The sequence below is a fragment of the Pinus tabuliformis genome, chromosome 9, assembly GCF_031772625.1.
Source record: "Pinus tabuliformis cultivar Carrire ecotype Pingquan chromosome 9, CPIR1, whole genome shotgun sequence".
In the NCBI taxonomy this organism is placed as follows: Eukaryota; Viridiplantae; Streptophyta; class Pinopsida; order Pinales; family Pinaceae; genus Pinus; species Pinus tabuliformis.
Window position 1 is genome coordinate 1,325,709,362 of NC_142307.1, and position 25,323 is coordinate 1,325,734,684.

The window sequence follows — 25,323 nt, forward strand, 5'->3', positions numbered from 1 at the left end:
AGGCAAGGCATCGAAGCTGCTTGAAGATGAATTTCAATGCTTGGATGAGGTGATCTCATTAGAGTATGCACTTATTGATTATAAGACCATTGTTAGTCTACTACAATTACAAAGATCTTGATGATGTTAGCATATTCGAGGAATTAGGGGTTTTGCTCGTTATAAACTTTCGTTGTATAGTGTCGTATTAGGTGTTTGAGACGATGGAGAGCAGAGGAGGCACGACATATTTTGTTTAACAAGTTTTCTTAATCGACTCAGTTCTCTGAGTTTGTGCACATGCAAAAAGCATGGATTCTCAAGGCAAGGATTGCCTTGTTGCTTCATTAACTCCTTTGTCTAATCCACTGCTCATAATGTCGAAAACTCGTTGTTCACAATTCCATTTGTGAATAACCTTCATGAAAAACACTTGACAACCTTTGCTGCTCACCTGGCAGATTATACCCTAGCTGTCCAACACATATTTGCCCTTGTGTTCCTTGATTAGCCCTGCGACCAACTAGCTCTGATTTTGGCCTAGAGTTCTGGGCTACGTCTTGCCCTGGTAGGTCATCGTAAGCCCTTGTTGTTGCTACATTTGCTTCCAAAGTAGGCCTACAACTCTAGGTCCTTTCTTGTAGCCCTTTTGGTTGGCCTCTAACATAATCTACAACTCATGATTGACCTTAACTTCAACTTTGAGAGTCACGACACTGATTTATCTTCTTTGGACTAGCGTATAGGTTGCATATCTGCCCATGACCTTGCCTTAATTTACACATAGATTTTTGTTCCACTCCACGTAGATCTGTAGCTCCTTCAACAAACCCTCGACCACCTTTGTAAACTCTTGTCCAATCCTCGACCCACCATATCAACTGCCTCTCCTACCTCAACATCCAACTCAACTTCCTTTTGGGGCACGTCTGAGTTATTTTCAGACCCTTGACCAGGCTCTTCGAAAAACCCTCAACCTTGTCTTGTCTTCAACGAACTCTTGAACTAGGTTTATGATTAGGCAAACCCTAAACCAACCCTCAAATGCCATCCTTTAATTGCGGTTTACTTCAACATTAGCCTTCTTGATGGACATGTCTAGATTTAGCGCCTTTTAGAACATATTTTCCTTTCTGTGGTCATCCTTCTAGGCCCGCGACTCTCCATGAGCAGAACTTGACCCTCTCTAGGGCTCTTGTACTCCACACAAGAAGTCCTTCTCTAGTGTGTGTCCAAGTCTCTCCCTTTGGCTTTTATTTATACTTTTCTCTAGGGTCATTTAGGAAACCACTAGAACTTAGGGTTTTCACCTCTCAACCCTTAGAATAAATAATTATTTCTTTTGGTCCTAAACCCACTACTTTGGGTAGATTGCCCAACAAACTACTTTTTGGTGGGTTTTCCCTCTCGGAAATACCTTCTGAGCTACCCTAAATTTCAGCTCCATGACTTTCCTTGCATACTTATGACTGTCCTCACATGAGTCATGACTTTCCCTATGTAGCCATATCTGTTTTCGTATGTGCCACAACTTCTTTATACTTGGCCAAGATTTGTCTCACATGGTGCATGAATGTTTTCGCATGCAACATGACTTTTCCAGTGTGATCCATGCCTATCCTTGTAGGATCTACGACTTTCGTAGCACCATCATGAATGTTCTCACATGGTCTGTGACTATCCTTGCATGGGCTGAAAACTCCTCTATCTTGTTTTTTTTAAACAACGTGGTGAATCGGTAACTGCCAGACCTAATCTAAGGAAGACCCAGGATTAATTCTCGTAGCTGCCACTATAACACGAAGAGTACATCCAACAACCTGCAAGCAGATATACTATTTTCTTATGATTTTGGCAAGAGTTGAGACTCACGGATAAGGGGAGTCTACTCCTTGAGCCGCACACCATAGCAGTATAATATAATCAATGTGATTTGAACCTTGACCTCGTGGGTTACACCCAACGAACCCAGCCACCTCACCAAGTGAAACCCACGAGGTCAGGGTTCAAATCACATTGAGTATATTATCTTGCTATGGTGTGCGGCTCAAGGGGTAGACTCCCCTTATCCATGAGTCTTGGCTCTTGCCAAAATCATAAGAAATTAGTATATCTGCTTGCAGGTTGTTGGATGTACTCTTGGTGTTATAGTGGCAGCGATGAGAATCGATCCTGGGTCTGGCAGTTACCGATTCACCACGTTGTTAAAAACTCCTCTATCTCGTTAGAACCTGAAGATTCAAACTTCCATAGGACAACTAATAATCCTTTGCAGTCTCCCTTTAAAGCTAGACTCCCTCTGAGTCTACACAACCTGCACTGGCTCACTCTGCTTCTTGCGTGCACTCAGATCCACATGCCCTTCAAAGTACCTTTGATATAGTGTTGAATTTTTCCTTAAGCCCTAGAGCTGGTAGGCTAATCATGCACACAAACATACTAGGATCCCTCAACTTACTAGCATTTTGCACAACGAAAATATTCAATAGTGAAATCAATTAAGTACATAGAGATTTGAGCCCAAAGCTCTATTATTTTATTAATCCATTAGTAAAAGAATCATGGGGCTCCTGTATCAGGGATCTTGGCACTCGATAACTAGTATAGCTAGTATACATAGTATACAAGATTAGGGTTTGTGATTTGTTACTTCAGATCAACAATCTGCCTACAAAATATAGAGATAAAGAAGCTGACTTACTTGCTAGAGAAGCCCTTCTCCTTCAACCTTTTCAATCCACATTATCTTGACACTTGGTAGGTCCTTTGCCTCCTTTACACAGAGAAATTGCTCCATTAACTCCTTTGTCCAATCAACTACTTATAGTGATCAAGTACATTATATCACTTGCATTTCCAACTCACAAAATGCATCAACTACTCACAGTGACTTTGTCCATCAAACCATTGCATATTAGCCCTCAAAAACTTGTTCACAATTCCATTTGTGAACAACCTTCATGAATAACAATCAACAACCTTTGCTACCCACCTGGCAGGTTCTACCTTATTTGTCCAACACAAATTTGCCTTTGTGTTCGTTGATTAGCCCCCCGACCAACTAGCTTTGTCTTCGGCCTAGAGTTTTGGGCTACGTCCTGCCCTAGTAGGTCATCTTAAGCCCTTGCTATTGGTACATCTGCTTCTAGAGTAGGCCTACAACTCTAGGTCTTTTCTTGTAGCCCTCTTGGCTGGCCTCTAACACAATCTACAACTCATGACTGACCTTAACTTCAGCCTTGAGAGTCACGACATTGATCTATCTTCTTTGGACTAGGGTCTAGGTTGCAGATCTGCCCACAACCTTGCCTTAATTTACACAGATTTATGTTCCAGCCCACGTAGGTCTGTAGCTCCTTCAACAAACCCTCGACCACCTTTCTAGACTCTTGTCCAGTCCTCGACCCACCATATCAATTGCCTCTCCTATCTTAACATCCAACTTGGCTTCCTTTTGGGGCACATTTGAGTTGTTTTCAGACCCTCGACTATGCTCTTTGACAAACCCTTGGCCTTGTCTTGTACGAACTCTTGAACTAGGTTTGTGATTAGGTAGACCCTAAACCAACTCTCAAATGCCATCCTTCAACTGCGGTTTACTTCTACGTCAGGCTTCTTAATGGACATGTCTATATTTGGCCACTTCTAGGACAAACTTTCCTTTCTGCGGTCATCCTTCAAGGCCTGCAACCCTCCATGAGCAAAGCTTGACCTTCTCTAGGGCTCTTGTATTCCACACAATAAGCTTGTCTCTAGTGTGTGTCCAGGCCTCTCCCTTTGGCCTCTATGTATACTTTTATCTAGGGTCATTTAGGAAACCACTAGAACTTAAGAGTTTTCGTTTCTCAATCCTTAGAATAAATAATTATTTCTTTTGGTCCTAAATCCACTACTTTGGGTCCAAAACCCCAACCTTTGGTAGATCGCCCAACAAACTACTTTTTGGTGGGTTTTCCCTGGTGGAAATGTCTTTCGAGCTACGCAAAATTTCAACACTTCCTCTTAGTGAGGAAGGTATTACCTTCACGCTTCCAGCTCCATGAATTTCCTTGCATGCCCATGACCATCCTCACATGAGTCGTGACTTTCCTTGCATAGCCATATTTGTTCTCGTATATGCCACAACTTGTTTGTACTTGGCCAAGATTTGCCTTGCATGGTGCATGAATGTTCTCTCATGCAACATGACTTTTCTAGTGTGATCCATGCCTGTCCTTGCAGGATCTACGATTTTCCTTGCACCACCATGAATGTTCTCGCATGGTCCATGACTATCCTTGCATGGGATGAAAACTCCTCTATTTCGTTAGAACCTGAAGATTCGAACTTCAATAGGGCAACTGACAATCCATCACAGTTTTCCTCTGAAGCTAGATTCCCTTTGAGCCTACACTGTTGAAGGAAATGTAACTAGGTTCGGCCTTCATAAATGTAATTTTGACATTTGTATTTATTCAAGAAAAAGAGAAATTATTTTTATATTATTTGTCAATGAGTTTCTTGCTCGTTGAAGTAGGTCAAGCACATGTTTAAGTGCTTCTAGGAAGTCAAAAGGTCAATGTATTTATGTAAGACCCTTAGAGGGCATGTTACATTATGTATAAGGTCAAAGGAATAACTCCAAGACAAGTCCAAGACCTCTCCATGCAACAACGTCCTCCAAAAGAAGCAAAACGATGAAGAAAGTTCATGTCGGCCTAAAAGAGGGACAATCCTCTATTTATAGAGGATGTTCACTCCCTCTCAACATCCACCAAGCATCCCTGAAATCAGTGAAGGATAGAAGCCGAGAAGAGAGAGAAAAAGACAAGTCTAAAGGGTCTCCTAAGTGTAGGGAAGAAAGGAGAAGATAAAGCGAAGGTGTAGGACTGTTTCTAGGGCTAGAAACAGTCACACGTGCGAAGAAAGGGAGGGTAAATATGCGGGTATAACAACAACTAGAGAATAGTCCAAGAATCATTATTGGTTGGGCTAGAAATTAGGCCTACAAGGCCTCCCAAGTCAAGCGAAGAAGTCTCTCTCTCAAATGAAGGTGAAAGGACCCTAAACTACCAGGATCCCTACCACATGTGTGGAGAATTTAGGGTTGCTGTACAGTCATATTGAGTTTGCTCCTACATCTCAAGAAACATCTCATTTGGTCAAAGAAGGAAGGAGTCCACTTAAGAAAAGGACATCACTAAGTATAGAAGAGGAACATCTCATATAAAGCTTTCTCAAGAAAGGTCTATCTCTATACAAGCAACAAATAAGGAGGACGAAGTGCTGGGGAGCAAAGTGTCGGAAGAAAGAAGTCTATGTGTTGGGAACAAAGTGTAGAAAAGAGTTGAGGACTTGACTTGTGCTTGGAGGACATCCAAGTCAAGGGTCTAGGGTTTGGCAGTGATCAATAAGAAGCTTCAATAAGAGAAACTTACCAAAGGGTTTTCCTCTCTAAGAGAGAGAGGTTTTGGCGCTGGCAGAGAGCCAACATTTGTGTTCTTGTCTTTATGTTTTTGATAACAGTTTGATGTAACACACACACTAATAATAAGAAGAATATCAAGCTAAGATAATTGTAAAAGTGCTTCACAAATTGTTATCAAGCAGTTAAGAATCCTAACAAACACTAGTGCCCTTCATTCTTCAACATGGTATCAGAGCTAACATGAAACATTAAGGAAAGGGCATCTCAAGAACACTCATCAAGGAAGGACATCTACAAAAGTTGAAGCATCAAGCCAAGAAGTCTCAATCACATCAAAGGACAAGGAGGTCTACCATCTAGCATTCATCAAGGAAGACTACAAAGCAAGAAGATGAGCCTTACACAAAGCACCTACAAGAAGAGCAAATTTAAAGCAAGACCTTCATCAAGCTACAAGTCATCAAGCAGCTCTCAAGTCCACTTGGAGAAAGCAACTTGAAGAACATCAAGATCTAAGGAAGGCAACCCATCAAGTCTTCAAGGAGAAAGCAAGTCTACTACATCTCAAAATCTTTCAAGTGTGTGTATGTCCCCTTCTGAATATACATCAATGTCTTTTTGCAAGGAAAGCAACAAATTGGTATGACCAATAACTTTCTTGCATGGAAGAAGAGGACTAATTTACTTCTCAAGGAGAATGAACTCTTAGAACACATCAAAGGGAATGTTACTATTCCTACTAAGGAACAAACTCAAGCCTTAGCCAAGTATAATAAGGATGAGACAAGAGCTCAAAGGATTATAATAGAATCCATCAAAGACTCTCTCATTCCTTATGTCTCCAAACTTGAAACATCAAAAGAAATCTATGATAAACTAGTAGAGCTATTCTCGATAAGCACAACTAGAGAAGTGATATCTCTACGAAATGAATTGTACAAGATGAAGCTATCAAAGGAAGGAATAGCTCCCTACTTCATGAAGATCTCTGAGATGAGGAATCAACTTCAAGAGCTAGGGGAAGTCATGTCTAACAGAGAAATGACAACTGTAGTACTCAATGCTCTACCTGAGGATTGGGGCAACTTTACATCAAGCATATATGCTAAGAAGGAAGCCACCCCACTAAGTGAAATGTGGTTTCTATGCAAGATAGAGGAAACAAGACTCAAAGCAAAAGAGGATGTGGGATCAAAGGAGCAAGCATTTGCTACCATGGCCAAGAGAAAGGGAACATTTGGCAAATTTGGTCCACGAAGAACAAACAACAAAGATATGTCCAAAATCCAGTGCTATGGATGCCAAGAATATGGACACTACAAGAGGAATTGTCCTAAACTAAAGAAGGACAATAACAACAAAAGAAAAAGGGAAGAAGCTCATATGACTCAAGAAATGAAAGAAGAAGACAAGAAGCAAAAGAAGGAAGATCCTTCGGATCTCTACTATGATTAAGTCTACTTCTTTTCTTGAAGTCTTCTTTCAAAGTTTTGAGTAGTATAGGAGCATGTAGGAATAGAATAAAATTGTATGGCTAGAAATATCTTCTAGAATCTAGAAGCATGATGTACATAGATTTCGAAATACTCATGTAGAAGGAGCATTTATAATAGAACAAAATGCATGGTTAGAAATATCTTCTAGAATATAGGAGCATGTTAGATATAGCTCAAGATATTCATGTAGAAGAAGCATAACTAGAATAGGACCTCATCTGCAATGAAAGAAAATTGATCATGATTGAGAATCTTAGGAGACCTCCATCATCAAAAGGAAAGAAACATTTGCAAGGTAAGGATCTTCAAGATCCTATGATGGAATCTTCAAAAGAAGATTCATAAACAAAAGCATATGTCTCATTGGGAATCCCATTCATGGGATTCAAGAAAAGGACGATATGCAGGTAAGCTAAGATGGAGCAAGAAGGGCCACATCAAGGACAACCAAATGAAGCTAAGATGATCAAAGGAGAATCAAGATGAGGTATGTATGCATCAAAGTTTAGTCATGTTATCATTTGTATGTTATTGAGTCATGGGAATAGTTCTATAACATGATCAAGTAGGAATGAATCTCTTTCACCAATGACATGCTCAAAGGCATGTACTACAATGCAATGATGGTCAACAAAAGGGAATACTCACATAAGGAGTATAAGATTGCTCACCAAGAAGCTAGTGAAGAAGAAATGTTGACTAGCACTAGAAGAAAGCAATAAGGAAGTGCTCTCACAAGGAGCAGGAGGTGCTTGACCTATCTCTCCAAGAAGAAGCAAATGAAGAAAGAGATCAAGCATGTGAAGAACATCATGTTCACAAAAAATCACTATCTGACAAAGATCCATTGAAGACATCTCTCGAAAGAAGGCAGGACAACTTTGACTAAGGAAGAAAAAGATCAAAAGACCCTTGACACTTGTGAAAAAGGCCTTGGAGATATGAAAGGTGCAAATAACTGATTCTACTCTACGAAGATGTCATGATGAAGAAGACATCCAACAAATGTACCATTTAATGTTGAAGCAATATCAAGATGAAGTCATGAAGGGCTACTAGATCAAAGCATGGGAACAGGCAAGTACAAAGAAGCATCCATGTGAAGAGTAGTCCGAGCATAGACAAGATGACAAGGAATAACCAGATGACAAGAGAACCTGATATGTGACAAGAAGGTCACTTTCCACGAAGGAAGCAATGACATGACAAAGAAGGAAAGTGATCGATGGTTGGTGCCCTACCAAGAAGAAGTTTGAACAAAGACTTCATGACATAAAAGGAAGGAGATCAAGCAACTGGAGGACCCACAAAGAAGAAGTTGATGATGAATGTACAAGTCCCTAGATAAGAGGGACTTATAACAAGTTCCCAATTACAAAGGAACTTGGACAAGTACCTTGTCAGAGGATACTTGGGCATGTCTTCCTCAATTGAGAGGAAGTGATAGACACAACGTTCTTGTCTTCACTTGGGAAGAAAGAATGGGAGGATTGGGTAATCATTTGGCATCCGATACTCTTTAAGGATGTGTAGGGCATCCAAGACAAGAGTAGGCAAGAGGACCGATATTATTTAAGGGCGGGGAACCCAAGATAAGAATCGTCATAGAAGGTCATACTCAAGGAACACCCGGGTGGGTATGTGCCTTGAGAGACAATGACTAAGGTGTCTATAAGTCATTGGTCTCGCCAACATTGTGCTCTGATCTATTGAGAGATAGAGCTGTCAGTCAAGGCCTTGTTGTGGAAACAATGTTGGTTATTATGATACTATAACAGAAGGATTGCAAATATGGTTTCTCTTATGTGAATTCTTCAAGATTGAAACATAGCCAAACACCTTGCAATGTTGTATGAATACCTCCCTAGTTAAGAGGGAGTGTTGAAGAAAATGTAACTAGTTTCGGTCTTCATCAATGTAATTTTGAGATTTGTATTTATTCAGGAAAAAGAGAAATTATTTTTATATTATTTGTCAATGAGTTTCCTGCTCATTGAAGTAGGTCAAGCACATGTTTAAGTGCTTCTAGGAAGTCAAAAGGTCAATGTATTTATGTAACACCCTTAGAGGGCATGTTACACTATCTATAAGGTCAAAGGAATACCTCCAAGACAAGTGCAAGTCCTCTCCTTGTAGCAACGTCCTCCAAAAGAGGCAAAACGATGAAGAAAGTTCATGTCGACCTAAAGACAGCAAGTCAGCCTAAAGTCGGCCTAAAGGAGGGACAATCCTCTATATATAGAGGCTGTCCACTCCCTCTCAACGTCCACCAAGCATCTCTAAAATCAGCGAAGGATAGAAGCCGAGAAGAGAGAGAAAATGACAAGTCTAAAGGGTCTCTTAAGTGCAACGAAGAAAGGAGAAGATAAAGCAAAGGTGTAGGACTGTTTCTAGGGCTAGAAACAGTCACACGTGCGAAGAAAGGGAGGGTAAATCTGCGGGTATAACAACAACTAGAGAACAGTCCAAGAATCATTATTGGTTGGGCTAGAAATTAGGCCTACAAGGCTTGCCGAGTGAAGCGAAGAAGTCTCTCTCTCAAATGGAGGTGAAAAGACCCTAAACTACAAGGATCCCTGCCACACGTGCGAAGAATTTAGTGCTGCTGTACAGTCATATCGAGTCTGCTCCTACATCTCAAGTAACATCTCGTTTGGACAAAAAAGGAAGGAGTTTACTTAAGAAAAGGACATCACTAAGTATAGAAGAGGAACATCTCATATAAAGCTCTCTCAAGAAAGGTCTATCTCTAGACAAGCAACAAAGGAAGAGGACGAAGTGCTGGGGAGAAAAGTGCCAGAAGAAAGAAGTCTATGTGCTGGGAACAAAGTGCAGAAAAGAGGAGAGGACTTGACTCGTGCTTGGAGGACATCCTAGTCAAGGGTCTAGGGTTTGGCAGTGATCAATAAGAAGCTTCAATAAGAGAAACTACCGAAGGGTTTTCCCCTCTAAGAGAGAGAGGTTTTGGCCCTGGCAGAGAGCCAACATTTGTGTTCTTGTCTTTATGATTTTGATAGCAGTTTGATGAAACACACACACTAATAATAAGAAGAAGATCAAGCTAAGATAATTGTAAAAGTGCTTCACAAATTGTTATCAAGTAGTGAAGAATCCTAACAAACACCAGTGCCCTTTATTCTTCAACATACACAACTTGCACTGGCTCACTCTGCTTCTTGCACACTCTCTGATCCACTTGCTGTTCAAAGTACCTTTGATACCTTGTTTAATTTTTCCTTAGGCCCTAGATCTGGTCCGGGCTAATCAAGCATACAAACACACTAGGAGCCCTCAACTTACTAGTGTTGGAATCACAATTGTCGTTAGACCAAAACCTGTTGGCATTAGTCTCCGCTACAATCACCAGAGTTAGGATTTATGAGAGACAGTTAGTCCATGTCGCAAAACACATGGGGAGCATTGAACCCAATGTTCGATAATCTGCAGCCTAGTGCAAGTCGGGTGAATTTCGAACTTGAGGCCTGTTGCTCTGATACCACTTGTTGGAATCGCGACTGCCATTAGACCAAAACCCACAGGCATTAGTCTCTGTGACAATTGCCAGAGTTAGGATCCATGGGAGGTAGTGAGTCCATGTTGCAAAACACACGAGGAGCACTGAACCCAATGTCCAACAACTAGCACTTTGCACAACGGAAATCTTTAGTAGTGAAATCAATTAAGTACATAGAGATTTGAGCCCAAATCTCGATTATTTTAATAATCCATCAATCAAAGAATCATGGGGCTCTTGTACTAGGGATCATGGCCCTCAATCACTAGTACAACTAGTATACACATTATACAAGATTAGGGCTTGTGATCTGCTTCTTTAGATCAACAATTTGCCTACAAAATATAGAGATAAACAAACTCTCTTTAGCCCTCCAAATATATGTAAGACTTGCTTGGCCACTTCTGCTCTCAAGGTGACAATTTCTTGTTCATGTTTTATACAGTCCTCTTCCTTCTGCTTCATTTGACTTCTTACAACTTCCTCAATCCTTCTGGCTTCTTCAAGTTCCCTCTTCAAGGTGGTGATTTGCTTGCCAAGTTCTTTATCCTGCTTGTTCCATTTGTTTTGCTTTTCCTTTTCCTTGAGCTGGCTTGTCAAGGTGCTTTCCCTATTGTTTACCTCTTGCAGCATGCTTTTGAGGTGATCCACTTTGTTCTTTGCTTCATCATGTTCACGATCTTTTTTTGGTGTTGTTTCTTAATTTGATCTTGACGCTGGTTGATTTCAACTACGGACCATCTCCAGTTATCGTAATGCTTCTTGTTCTCCTTCTTCAGCTGTTCATGTTATGAACTAAGTTTATCATACAAAAACCTATTCAAATCCCTCTCCCATTCCACCTTTTGAAGTTTGTCTTTGAGGGAATTAACATCTTCTTCAGGACTAACAACCATCTTATCTTCAACTACAGTTTCCACCAAACAATTCTGAATGCTACGAATTTGCCTTCAAGTGGTTAAGCTTCAAAGGAGGACCTGCTCTTATACTAATTGTTGGAAATACTAAGAGGGGGGTGAATCAATATTTCCTTTAATTTTCACAATTGGTTAGTTTATCCTATTAAACATTCAGAACATCAAACACGAACAAGATCATCCATCACATCAGATAATCAATACACAAGAATTTTTTCTCAACAAGCTTGGTTATGTATGGTGTACATACAAACGAGAAGGAAGTACAAGACTCGCCAAGAGTTTTAACGGCAAGGCTAGAAGGAAGCAAATGCTTCATGAATGAATTTGGGCTCCCGTACCAGTGACACTGACAATGGCCCAACTACAACTAGTTGCTATACTAACACTGTCCATTGCTACCACTTTTGTTGCTGTCCATTGCTACTATTGTCTACTGCTGCCATTGTTGGACTACTTCCCACTGCTGTCACTGCTGCACTACTATCCACTGCTTGTTACTGTCTATTGTTGCCTCTTCTGCACCACTGCTTGCTGCTGCTACTGCTACACACTGACTCAGTGACTTGGCCTCGCAATGCTCTGCTTGAGGAAATGTTAAATTGGCAACTAGGGCCAAACTCCATGTGGGTCATCTTATTAATGGAAGCTAATATTTTTCTTGGATCCCTCTCATCGAGAGGTGTAGGATTGATCTAAAGATCATCCGATTTCGATAAGTATTCATGGAGATATGAATTTGTTTGTGTTATGGGACAATTTGTCAAGGTCGGCCAACAACCAAATAAACCCCACTTGTGCTCAACGTTTTAGTATAAATAGAGGTGGCCTTCAAGTCATTTCAACACACTTGGGATCTCTTCCTCTCTACTTGTCTTTGGGTTTTAGTAGGAGAGATCCTAAGGGATAACGCTGCCATAATCCAGAGGGTAGAAGCTGAAACAGCCAGAACTGCTGGAACAACCCGGAAAGCTGACGCAAAGGGCAAAAGCTGGAATTGCTGGGAATTGCCGGAACAGTCGGGAAAGTTGACGCAAAGGGCAGAAGCAAAAATTGCCGGGAACTGCCGGAATAGCCGAGAAAGCTGACACAGAGGGCAGAAGCTGGAATTGCCGGGAATAGCCAGAAATGTTGGGAACTGCCGGAATAGCGGGGAAAGCTGACGCAAAGGGCAGAAGCAGGAATTGCCGGAACAACCGGGAAAGCTGATGTAGAGGGCAGAAGTCAGAATTGCAGGGGACTGCTAGAACTGCCGGGAAAGCTGACACAGAGGGCAGAATCCGGAATTGCCAGGAACTGTCGGAACTGCCGCGAAAGCTGACGCAGAGCCGGAACTGCCGGGAACAATCGGAACTGCGGGAACAGCCGGAACTGCCGGGAACAGCCGGAACTGTTGGGAATTGTCAGAGCATCTGTCTTCGAAGGAGAGCAGCATGCAAGGGACAACTAACTAACATTGGGACAATTGTATGGTACTTAGCAGCAAATACACCAAGCATGCAATGTTACAGCTAGCATGCAAGGGACAACTAGCATGCAATAACAAGCATGCTAAGGACAACAAGCATGCTAGGGACAACAAGCAAGCAAGGGACAACAATCAAGCAAGGTGCAGCCAACAGATAGGTCAGTATGGAAACATGGTGCAACAATGGCACATAATGCAGTACAGTGATGGGTACAATCATGATTAATGAAGTGTGATGAGATGCAGCATAGTGATGATGGGTGTAGCATGGTGCAGCGTGGTGAGGTGCATCATGATGACGAAATGCAACACAACGATAGGTGAAGGAGTCACCTTGGAGAATCAGTTGAAGCAGCATGTCTTCAATTGATCTCATGTATCATCTTCTTAGAGATGATCTATGCTCTTATCTAGATAAGTCAAAGTGTTGACTTCTGTTGTAAACATACTATCTCTCTCTCTCTCTGTTTAACTATTGAAGAACACATAAGAAGAATTGATCAAGGGTTTCCCCACATTGGGGTTTGTCCCTGGCTAGTGCCACATCTTGTGTCCTCTTGTCTTGGCTTGTCTTTTGCGATTTATGTTTATGTTCTATCTGTAGTTTACTTTAATGCTGATGTGATTGCTAATTTGGAAAAGATATTGAGCGAACTGTGAAAATTGAAATAAATTGCTCTAAGCATAGAACATACCTAAAATTAACATGGTATCAGAGCTGAGGTGAAGACAATGCCCAAGCAAGAGTGAAAGAGCAATCACCGAAGACAGTTGGGAAAGGACAAAAGGATCAGTGGATTCCTCATCCCTCTTCAAATTCACCGAGGGTGAAGTTGAAGTAGAGAATATTATCAGAATGGGGCAGCAGAAGTTTCTGATGGCCTACTTAAAGATCACTTCATTAGGAAGTCTGGATCTAAGGGTGGAAGGAAAGGCAGATGCCTTGGTTGCAATAAGTTTGGCCATTATGCGAAGGAGTGTTCGAATGTCAGAGACACATCTCTTGATGAGGATAACAATCATTCCAGGGACATCTTCAATGATCAAAGGAATGACAGGTAATGTAGGTCATTAAGGAAATGGCCGACTCTTCAAAGAAAGCAAGGAATCCCAGGTATGAAGAATCAAAAGTTATTTTTGATAAGATAAAGGAACGTTATGTTGTATTGGCCCTCTCTTTCAGATTCTTTGGGAATCTGGCTTATTGATTGTAGTGCTTCAAGGCACCTCATTGGATAGAAGGATGCTCTCTTGAATTTGGTAGAGATGGAAACAATCATGGGATTATACTTGGAGCCGATGCCACCTATCCCAGAAAGGGTGTAGGGAATGTTACCCCTCAATTAAATGAGGGTAACTCGATTCATTTACAGAATCTCTTTTATGTACCTGATCGCAAGAAGAACTTGGTGTTCATTTCGAAAATGGAAGTCAAAGGTTACAGGGTGGCACTCATCGATGGAAAGGTACTTGTTTGAAAATAGAATTTTCAAAGATGTTTTTGAGTTCAGGGTTGTATCAAGTTGCAGGAAGTCCACCGAGGACCATGTCCATTGACACATAGCATCGGAGGTCTGTGAGTCAGATGGTGACAGGGATGCCTGAATTCAAAAAGAGCATGAAAGTACATGTCTGAGATGCACCGAAGGAAAATCTTAGAAGGGGACCATTCCCCTCATGTAGCAGGTCCATAGGTTTGGAACAACCTGAGGGGTTTGAGATTCATGATCAGGAATCTCACATATGCAGGTGGAAGAAATCCCTCTATGGTTTGAAGCAAAACTCCCTTGGTGTAGTATGAGAGGATTGATAGCTGTCAGATGAAGCTAAGATTCACTAAGAGTGAAGCCGATCCAAACCATTGTTTGAAGGTTGTGGATGATAGACCTCTCATACCAACACCTTCTGAGGATGACCTATTTCAAACAGGTGCAGACCCTCTCACTTGCAGAAGTAAGAGGGAGTTGGATTCCAGATGTGGAATGGTAAACTGCAAGCCAGTGACGACCTCAAGGATCTTAACTTTCAGAAGTTATATGGTGGTGATGACGGAGCAGAATTGGGAAATGCCTATGAGTTTCATAAACTCATTTGCATTGATGTTCTTGGTGAACTTCCGTCTGGATATATGTTTTGCAGTTAGCATGGTGAGCTCATATTTGGTTGAGCCTCACTGGACTGGTGCCAAGAATCTTTTGAGATATCTTCGGGGCACAATCTCTCATGGATTGAGATACACTGTTGGAAATATGAAACTGCATGATTATTCGAATGCTGACTGGGCAGTCAATGTGGAGGATCACTAGAGCACTTCTCAGTGCTGGTTCTCTTTGGATTCTGCATTAATATCATGGATGAGCAGGACGTAGAAGTTGGTTGCTATAAGCACTGCCGAGACTGAATACATAGCTATGGGTATGATTTCGTGTGAAGCTGCCTGGTTGCGGAAGCTCTTAAGTGAGCTGTTTGTACACATGATGAATACCACTGTGATTCTCTGTGACAACCAGAGGGGGGATTCGATTATTGAGGAATCCCGTATTCGATGATTGCTTCGTATTTGATGATTGCTTCAGCATATAGACATCAAATACTTCCTTATCTGGGATATGGTAAGTCGATGAGTGAGGAGGCTCCATCGCATTGAGACTGATGTACAGGTCGCAGACATTTTGTCAAAGCCCCGGGGAAAGGTCAAATCAGTGACTTTCTCGAATGACTTGGAGTCGTTGAGAGACCTTCTTATAAGGGTCTTGCATGTTGCATGCATTGAGCTCTGGGAGCTCTGGGGGCTTGGGGTACTTATTGGAGCAACATACGACCACAGGGTGACTCACCCTCCCCTGGTGGTGCACTATGTACAGGATGACAGTTTCAACCTTCCCTCGTGATACCCCGTGGCGACTGTGGAACAGGATGATTACTTCTCCTATGGGCTGGGATGATTAGTTCTTCCGTGGCAACTGTGGAACATGATGATTAGTTCTCCTGTGGGCCGGGATGATTAGTTCTCCCGTGGCAACTGTGGAACAAGATGATTAGTTTTCCTGTGGGGCGGGATGATTAGTTCTCCCGTGGCAACTGTGGGACAGGATGATTCGTTCTCTTGTGGACAGGATGATTAGTTCTCCTGTTGAGGCATCCTACCCATGCAGTCTGGGACTCATGGGAAGTACCTCTCATCTGATCAATGAGCAGGGAAATGGAGTTAGGGACCATAGTAGTACTATCGATGGACACATCGTTGTATCTATCGTACTCCCTATGCTAGGATGACCTCCATTGATCTGGGATCAATATGAGTGGTTTGAGACACTCTCTTGTGATATTGATCTGGGATCAATAAAACTGGCTTCGGGTCATTAAGAGTGATGTGACACACTCTCTTCAGATGAAACTGACTTCGGGTCAGTAGAGAATGGTATGAGACATTCTCGATCAATTCTTCTTCTTCATGGTTCAGCAGAGTAGAGCAAAGCAGAGCAATGCAGGGCACTGATGCTAGAGATAGTACAGTTGGATATATGGTGGAGTTCTCCCTAGTTGAGAGGGAGTGTTAAAATTGGCAACTAGGGCCAAACTCCATGTGGGTCATCTTATTAATAGAAGCTGATATTTTTCTTGGATCTCTCTCATCGAGAGGTGTAGGATTGATCTAAAGATCATCCGATTCTGATAAGTATTCGTGGAGATATGAATTTATTTGTGTTATGGGACAATTCGTCAAGGTCGGCTAGCAACCAAATAAACCCCACTTGTGCTCGACGTTTTACTATAAATAGAGGTGGCCTTCAAGTCATTTCAACACACTTGGGATCTCTTCCTCTCTACTTGTCTTTGGGTTTTAGTAGGAGGAGAGATTCTATGGGATAACGTTGCCCTAATCGAGAGGGTAGAAGCTGGAACAACCAGAACTGCCGGGAAAGCTGACGCAGAGGGCAGAAGTTGGAATTGTCAGGAATTGCCGGAACAGTCGGGAAAGCTGACGCAGAGGGCAGAAGCGGGAATCGCTGGGAACTGCCGGAACAGCTGGGAAAGTTGACGCAGAGGGCAGACGCTGAAACTGCTGGGAACAACCAGAACTGCTGGGAACTGCCAGAACAGCAGGGAAAGCTGACGCAAAGGGCAGAAGCCGGAATAGCCGAAACTGTCGAAACAACCGGGAAAGCTGACGTAGAGGGTAGAAGCCGGAATTGCCGGAACAGCCGGGAAAGTTGACGCAGAGGGCAGAAGTTGGAATTGCCGGGAACTACCGGAACAGCCGGGAAAGCTGATGCAGAGGGCAGAAGCCGGAACTGCCGGGAATAGTCGGAACAGTCGGAGCATCTGTCTCCGAAGGAGAGCAGCATGCAAGGTACAACTAACTAACATTGGGACAGTGGTATGGTACTTAGCAGCAAATACACCAGGCATGCAATGTTACAGCTAGCATGCAACAACAAGCATGCTAAGGACAACAAGCAAGCAAGGGACAACAAGCAAGCAAGGTGTAGCCAACACATAGGTCAGTATGGAAACATGGTGCAGCAATGGCAGATAATGCAATACAGTGATGGGTATAGTCATGATTAATGAAGTGTGATGAGATGCAACATAGTGATGATGGGTGCAACACAGTGCAGCGCGGTGAGGTGTAGCATGATGGCGAAATGCAGCACAACGATAGGTGAAGGAGTTACCTTGGAGAATCAGTTGAAGACATGCTGCGGTGAGGTGCAGCATGATGGCGAAATGCAGCACAACGATAGGTGAAGGAGTCACCTTGAAGAATCAGTTGAAGCAGCATGTCTTCAACTGATCTCATGTATCATCTTCTTAGAGATGATCTATGCTCTTATCTAGATAAGTCAAAGTGTTGACTTCTGTTGTAAACATACTATCTCCCTCTCTCTGCTGAACTATTGAAGAACATAAAAGAAGAATTGATCAAGGGTTTCCCCACATTGGGGTTTGTCCCTGGCTAGTGCCACATCTTGTGTCCTCTTGTCTTGGCTTGTCTTCTGCGATTTATGTTTATGTTCTATCTGCAGTTTACTTTAATGCTGATGTGATTGCTAATCTGGAAAAGATATTGAGCTAACTGTGAAAATTGAAATAAATTGCTCTAAACATAGAACATACCTAAAATTAATAGGAAAGCATAGGTAATATTGCCATAAGCCATATAACGCTGCCATGCACCCATATCACTGTTATGTAGATCAATTGTCATTGTCATACTTGATCACTGTTATGCCACAGTTTACTGCCATGTCAAAGGCAACACCATATACCAAGTAACTGTCAAATAGATTCATCTGTCTTAGGTTACTGTCATACTGCCATATTTGTCACTATCATATCACTGTCTCACTGTCATTGCAACATAGAAGTCACTATCATGCCTTAGAGTCACCAACATATATATATATATCTTTGTCATGCCAAAGTCACTGTCAAGGGTAACTGCCATATGAGGTTACTGCGAAGTTCACTGTCATCAAGAATTCTGTGGAGTGTCACCATCATGCAATAAGTTCACTGAGATATAGATCATAATCATGCCTCTAAGACATTGTTACATAGGTCACAGTCTCACTGTCTTGTAGATCACTTTCTCTCGGTCTCACTGTCATATAGATTACTGTCAACAGTAGATCACTTTCTCTCGGTCTCACTGTCATATAGATTACTGTCAACAAACTAACTGTTTCACTGTCAACAAGATCATTGTTTCACTACTTGTTTAACATGGTCACTGTCTTTCATCAAGGTTACAGTCACATACATCAAAGACACTGCCACATCAAATTCGTGGTGTTATGTCAAGGTTACAATCATATCAAACATCACCCCAAACAATACTGCTACACTTTCTTAACCAAATACAAACTTATACAGTGACCAAGGTGGAAGCAACACTACAGCTCTGTTTTATCATCATAAGGTTCTTCACTGTCATAAGTATATCATTTACTGCCACTACTTCCATATCACTATCATCAAGGGTTACTATGTATTATGGGTTACACAACAAATAATGAGCCACAAGCTAGTGAGTCATTACTGAGAATGAACCACAAACAACAATATAGAGTCCCTGCTATGTGCCAGGAGGATGCTGAGTAGGATATCCTTCAAATTTTGAGTAGCTTCAGAATAGAAAGAAAATGTCATGAACCACCAAATATTCAAGATTGTAGAGACCTTTAATTATTACAGCAGTGCCACCTTATGTTACTGAAGATGGTGATACTCAAGCTTGATACTGAGTCATAACAAAATACTTTCCAGAACAAACATCAATCTGGATTCAGTTTCTATTAGGGTAAGATATGTCTTTGATAGGATAGGGCAGGGATTTCAATGTTATGAAATCTAGGGCAGCATTTAGATTAAGGTTCTTCAAACAATTTCTCTTAACTTGACAAGTTCTTGTGATGTCTTTTAATTCTTCTTCATTATATTAGTGTTCTTTTCATCATCAATACAAATTCCAAAACAAATGAAGATCACAAACACAAGAAAAATGACACAAGATGTGGGCACTCAACCAGGGCTAAAACTCCTCTAAAGGGGAAAACCCAGTCAAACTCTTCCACTAGTAGATTCAAATCAGATTGAGACAACCAAGACCCTTTTGACCAAAACATAAATTCCTTCCGTCCACCAAGTCAACTTCCATGTATTAGCTTCTTTCCTTCAAGTCAACGTGAGTATGCTCTTTCAAGAATTTTGGCCTCCTCTGTACTTCTGAAGCTAGGTCTGTACCTTTGGCCCTGTAACAAGTCTCAACTTATTTCACATGTGTGGCAGAATCTCGACTCCCGTAGATCTCCTTGTGATGATAAACAACTCCTTCCTGGTGATGATAAACAACTTCTTCTTGGACACCTTCACACTTGCTATTGTAGATAGACTTCATGAATCGAATCTTGTCCAAAACAGGTCAAATAGCATGGCTATATATATAGTGGTTGTGTCTTCATTATAAGGCCGACTTGACAGAGTGTTTGAGGCCGATTTGTTAAGTGAGGAAGCCAACTCAGTGGAGAACAAATAGGAAACATAAAAATAATTTTCTTTCTTGACTTTAAGGAGCCCAAGAAGGGTCTAGAATATAATAATAATGATAGTGACTTAAGACATAAACCTAGAATCCTACAATGGAGGCTTTGACCTATAGACCTTTGACCCAAGCATGAAACCCATGCTTTAATAAGTCAATTTCTTTAATAATAAAAATTCCTTTTTCTTTCTTTTGATAAATACATTACATCATGGTTCAAATACAATTATGAAGACTGACACTAGTTACATTTCTTCAACACTCCCTCCTAACTAGGGAGGTATTCATAATTACATATATACATAGGTACATGGAAGATCTCAAAATGATATGTTTTATGAGGAGTCACAACACACATAGTGCTATAGATTAGATACTTGACTAAGGTATCTAACTGGGTGGGACTAAGGTGTGTTCCAAGCTTTAGCCACTCTAAGTACTGTTACCCACTACCTGTGGGTAGTATGCATAGGAGAAAATTTTCTCCTAGATGGTCCTCAGTCACCAGATAGCTCGGTGTGCATTGTCTCCACCACTTGAGCCAGCCATGTGGTCCCTTGTCCATCTGTTATGATCTTATGTTTGAAGGTGGCCCCCCCCCGACCTCGAAGGTATGGCTTTTCATTGGTGTAGTTGAATGATTTTGCTTACTTATCATGGACACTTTTGGGCATGCATTGGTGGGGGGATTCGACAGAAAGAGTGGGCTAGGATTGTACTCTTGTCTCCCCTACCCGATTTGGTGGTTAGCCGTGTATCCTAGTCCCGTGGGATCTCCTTTACTGGCCACTAGCTTTAGGGCTGACACTACATGGAAAATCTTGATTATGGTAACGTGATCCCATTTCTCGACACAGTATACATCCCTCCCCTCCGCTCAGTTTAACCCCATTCATCACTTTTCCCATTTGGGTCCACATGTGTCCACTGGGTCCACATAGGGTTAGCCTCCCCCTCCCCTTGTCCACACTTTGGCTCGGGCCTCGAATGATGCCCCAGAGGTTGATGTAGCTAAAAGGAAAAGAAAAAGCATAATTTGGCCACTCTCAAGAGGAAATGTACCACAAAATGCAAAAGATGGTTGGGACATACAAATTTAGCACGTGGGCAAAAGCCAAACATGAGCTCTATCCCTCATTTATGGCCATAACCCTAGTTCCTATGGACCCTAGATGAACACATCCACATTAAGGAACCCATGATTGTCCCAACCCCTAGTGGGCAATGAAATGCCCCACCTTAAAAGGGGCTATCTGCTGCTATATCCTACACATCATGCCCTCATTCCCTAGAGCCCCAAGCAATTATGAAGAAAAATCAATTAAAGGCAAAAGGAATATGAAGAAGGGTGGAAGGGCTATTTCTAGCTCACTATGTAGACTTATGATTCCCTTTTTAAACAAGGATCTAGGGCTCGACCCTTCTTTAAGATTTTACTAAAATCCTAAATATCCAGAGGTATAGTACAGGTCTGTGGCTTACTATCTAGAGGTATAGTCATAAGCACGTGCCAAAAAATGTGACATAACAGTTCGGTTCACCTTTTGAATGGATCGGTCTTGAAGGTAGATTGCTCAAAAATGAATTTAGGTTCCTTGACTATAGATAGAACATCATAATTACAGATCTCTGAGATGACTTGTAATTTAGTTTTCTAAGGTCAATTCAGACCCTATATTTTATGTGTAGACCTTCACTTATCCTTCCAAAGATCTTGGCCTTGACTAAGCTATCTTCTTAGCCTTTCAACCCTTAAAAACATTGCTCCTATTCTCCCAATACTTTTTCGCTCTCCATGCATAATTTTGCAGCTTAGTCACTGTAATTAGGGCTTATTAGGGTACCCAAAATTTGGATTTTTCGTTTTCTTATAGGAGCTCGGTCCTAGATTGACCAGACTTCTTTGCTTGACTTGAAGCCCTTGTGATCTCCTTCCTGCCCTTATGCAAATGAACCAAGCTCTGATACCATGTTGAGAAATCTAGGGTAGCATTTAGATTAAGGTTTTTCAAATGATTTCTCTTAACTTGACAAGTTCTTGTGATGCCTTTTAATTCTTCTTCATTATATTAGTGTTCTTTCCATCATCAAGACAAATGCCAAAACAAATGAAGGTCACAAACACAAGAAAAAGGACACAAGTTGTAAGCACTCAGCTAGGGCAAAAACCCCTATGAAGGGGAAACCCAGTCAAACTCTTCCACTAGTAGATTCAAATCAGATTGAGACAACCAAGAGCCTTTTGATCAAAACTGAAATTCCTTCCATCCACCAAGTCAACTTCCATGTACTAGCTTCATTCCTTCAAGTCAACGTGAGTGTGCTCTTTCAAGAATTTTGGCCTGCTCGACACTTTTGAAGCTAGGTTTGTACCTTCGGCCTTGTAATAAGTCTCAACTTATTTCACATGTGTGGCAAAATATCGACTCCCAAAGATCTCCTTGTGATGATAAACTACTCCTTCCTGATAAACAACTTCTTCTTGGACACCTTCGTACTTGCTATTGCAGATAGACTTCATGAATCAAATCTTCTCCAAAACAGGTCGAGTAGCATGGCTATATATAAGGCCGACTTGATAGAGTGTTTGAGGTCGACTTGTTAAGTGAGGAAGCCGACTTGGTGGAGGACAGATAGGACACATAAAATAATTTTCTTTCTTGACTTGAAGAAGCCCAAGAAGGGTCTAGAATATAATAATAATGATAGTGACTTAAGACATAATCCTAGAAGCATACAATGGAGGCTTTGACCTATAGACCTTTGATCCAAGCATAAAACCCATGCTTTAATAAGTCAATTTCTTTTATAATAAAAATTCCTTCTTTCTTTTGATAAATACATTACATCATGGTTCAAATACAATTATGAAGGCCGACACTAGTTACATTCTTCAACATTCAATACATGTGACAGGTGTTGCAAGACAATCCCTTTTATATATGACCCATAGTATGAATTTCAACGAATCATAGAGACAGAGGGTTCTGTCCTCTGTTTTGTTTGCAGGAAATGCACACTTAGAAAGTTCAGAACAGTGAGCAGAATGTGGACTTCTTTCTTGGTTTGTATTAGTGGCTACTAAGTGCAGAAGTTGAACGCACTTTGAATACCCAAATTCCCTGCGAGTTTTTGACAAGTTAACAATCCAAAATAATAGGAGACATATCACAAAAGTTTTATGCCCACAATCTGACCATTCTGAAGTAAGAGGGTCGCATCATAATCATACGTTGTCTTTGTCTCAAGGTTAGATCCGATTGCTTAGCTTGATACCCAGACATCTGGTCCAAATCATAGTATACACGTACCTAAAATGTCGTAGTAGCTTTAGCGAGACCAAGGAGAATATAAGACTGTAGAAATAACAATAACTTGGTCATTGCCAAAGGGTGATCACACTGTTTCAGAGTTTAAGATAAAATGTTGTACCTCAGGGCCAAAATTATCCATTTATTGCTTCCAGAATTGCACGAAAACAATTTTAGGTCTTGAAGAATCTGCCACATAGTAGTATGCCAAGTAACAACCCAAATGAGGCCCAATTAGTGAGAAACAAATGCCAGAATAGCTCAGTTATTACACCTTTGAGTTCATACAAAAGTTTCTTCTTCGATTGGCTGAAAATGACCCTTCACTAGTGTGTATTCGCCTGCAAAGAAAACCTAGCGAAACCCATAAAACCAAATAAAAAATGTAGCCCAGAAGACCCTTCAAGATATTTGATCTCCTTAGGTCTGCTCAATCCAGCGAACAACCAAGACAAGAAACCCTAGCTGCAAACGTATTTGAGAAAAATGCTTCCAAAATTTCTTTCCAGTCTTCAACTATCTGCAATCAAGAGATTAAGCTCCAACGGACCTAGAAAACCAACAAAATATCCAAGGCACGAGAGACAGGCATTGAGCACAAAAATCAGAGCTTCGTTCTCCTTCACGACTAACCTCGCCGTAGGCCATTTTTGAGATGGAGCCCATAAGTAACTTTATAGTGATGGAAGAGGGATGAAGTGAGCCGACTTGATTATCAAGGAGGGAAAATTGAAATTGAAATTTTCATTTAAGCCAAAAATTAATTTAATTAAAAAAAGTTCATATATCATTTAACCCTTTTAATAATGCTCCTCATGATATGAATCATAAACTTAGTCAAATATACTTACCACATCATCGTCTAATTAGGGTTTCCTTACAACAACCTTTTTCCATAACATAACTTGATTGCCACATCATTCATGCTTTGGGACCAAAGATAATTTGCTACATTACCAATTTTGGGGCTTTGGACCACTAGCTAGGTGCACGATCTTTGACTTAGCATATCTCTCAAATCGGGAAGGCCCATGAAATGCTCCACATATCAACATAATCAACATAATCAACATGATGAATAGAATCTAATGGTGAGGGTCTCCAAGTCAAATTCAATGATCTGCATCATCAAAATCTCCAACAAGTGCGGGGTGTGTTCATGGTCTAAGGAATCTAAACCCTAGAGCTAGGGTTTCATCAATGCATCATCTCGTCCACGCATACCAACTTACCGAGGACGTAAATGATGATATCTTGCACTCTCTTGACATCCTGCACTTGCTTTGACATCAATGACAACATACTCAACAAGGGTAAATTCTTATGTCTCTTGTTTGACTGTCTATTTATGATCCTATTGGCATTTTGTTTCTACCGTTGAGATATTTTGTGTAATTTATGATGAATGTGAATGCAAGAAAAGATTAACCTAAAAAATCATAAGAAGTAATTATCAATTTAGAAGACCCTTCAAAAATCAACATGTTTTCAGAGCTGGTTGAACAACAACCTTGAAGGAGTAAGGTCAAAGAGCAATCACTTAGCCCTAGTCCTCTTTTGTGAAAATAATTATAAAGAATTGAAGTTCTGTCAATATTAGATAAAAAGTGCCTTAGTCTAACCGCAGGTGGATCGAGAAGGTCTCAGATTTGGTTACAGGGGTCCAAGAGACCTCAGGGCTGGCCTCAACCTACCTTTTGCGAGCTGAAAAGCCTTAGATCAATACCGCAACCAAGGGGAGGCCGAGAAACTTGTGGGGTGGTGATCAACTGAGAGGCCTGGAAAAACAGGTCCGAAATACCTCAATCAATAGAAAGGCGAACATAAAATTGCTTCTTGTGCATGGGGTTTGTTGACCATGTACATGTCAATAACTCGAGAAGCAGAGTACAAAGTAGTGGACAATTTTTTTTCGAGATCATTGTCATCATTCAGCTTCAAATTTTATCATTGTAATCCAAAATTCTGCAAATTTATTTTAAATGATTCTAGTATGACTATTAAGCCATGTAATACAACCTAGGTAAGCTTATGATTCTTCTCAGCGGGTTTCATTCTAGGGAGTTTTTCAACCTTCCCAAATTATGTGTTTGTAAAAAGGGATAATTCGCAGAGTTTTTCTCCCAGATATACCCCAAAGCGAGGGTGGAATTCTATTACAAGGTCTTAGGTGAGTCCTAGTG

The 25,323-nt window shown here is 41.1% G+C and overlaps 1 protein-coding gene across 4 annotated transcripts in view; it reads left to right on the forward strand.

Moving 5' to 3' along the window:
- The window catches only part of LOC149153413 (hydroxyproline O-galactosyltransferase HPGT3-like), a 248,362-nt gene that overhangs the window by 15,878 nt on the left and 207,161 nt on the right, over positions 1-25,323 (forward strand). The gene's annotated exons all lie outside the window — the stretch shown is intronic.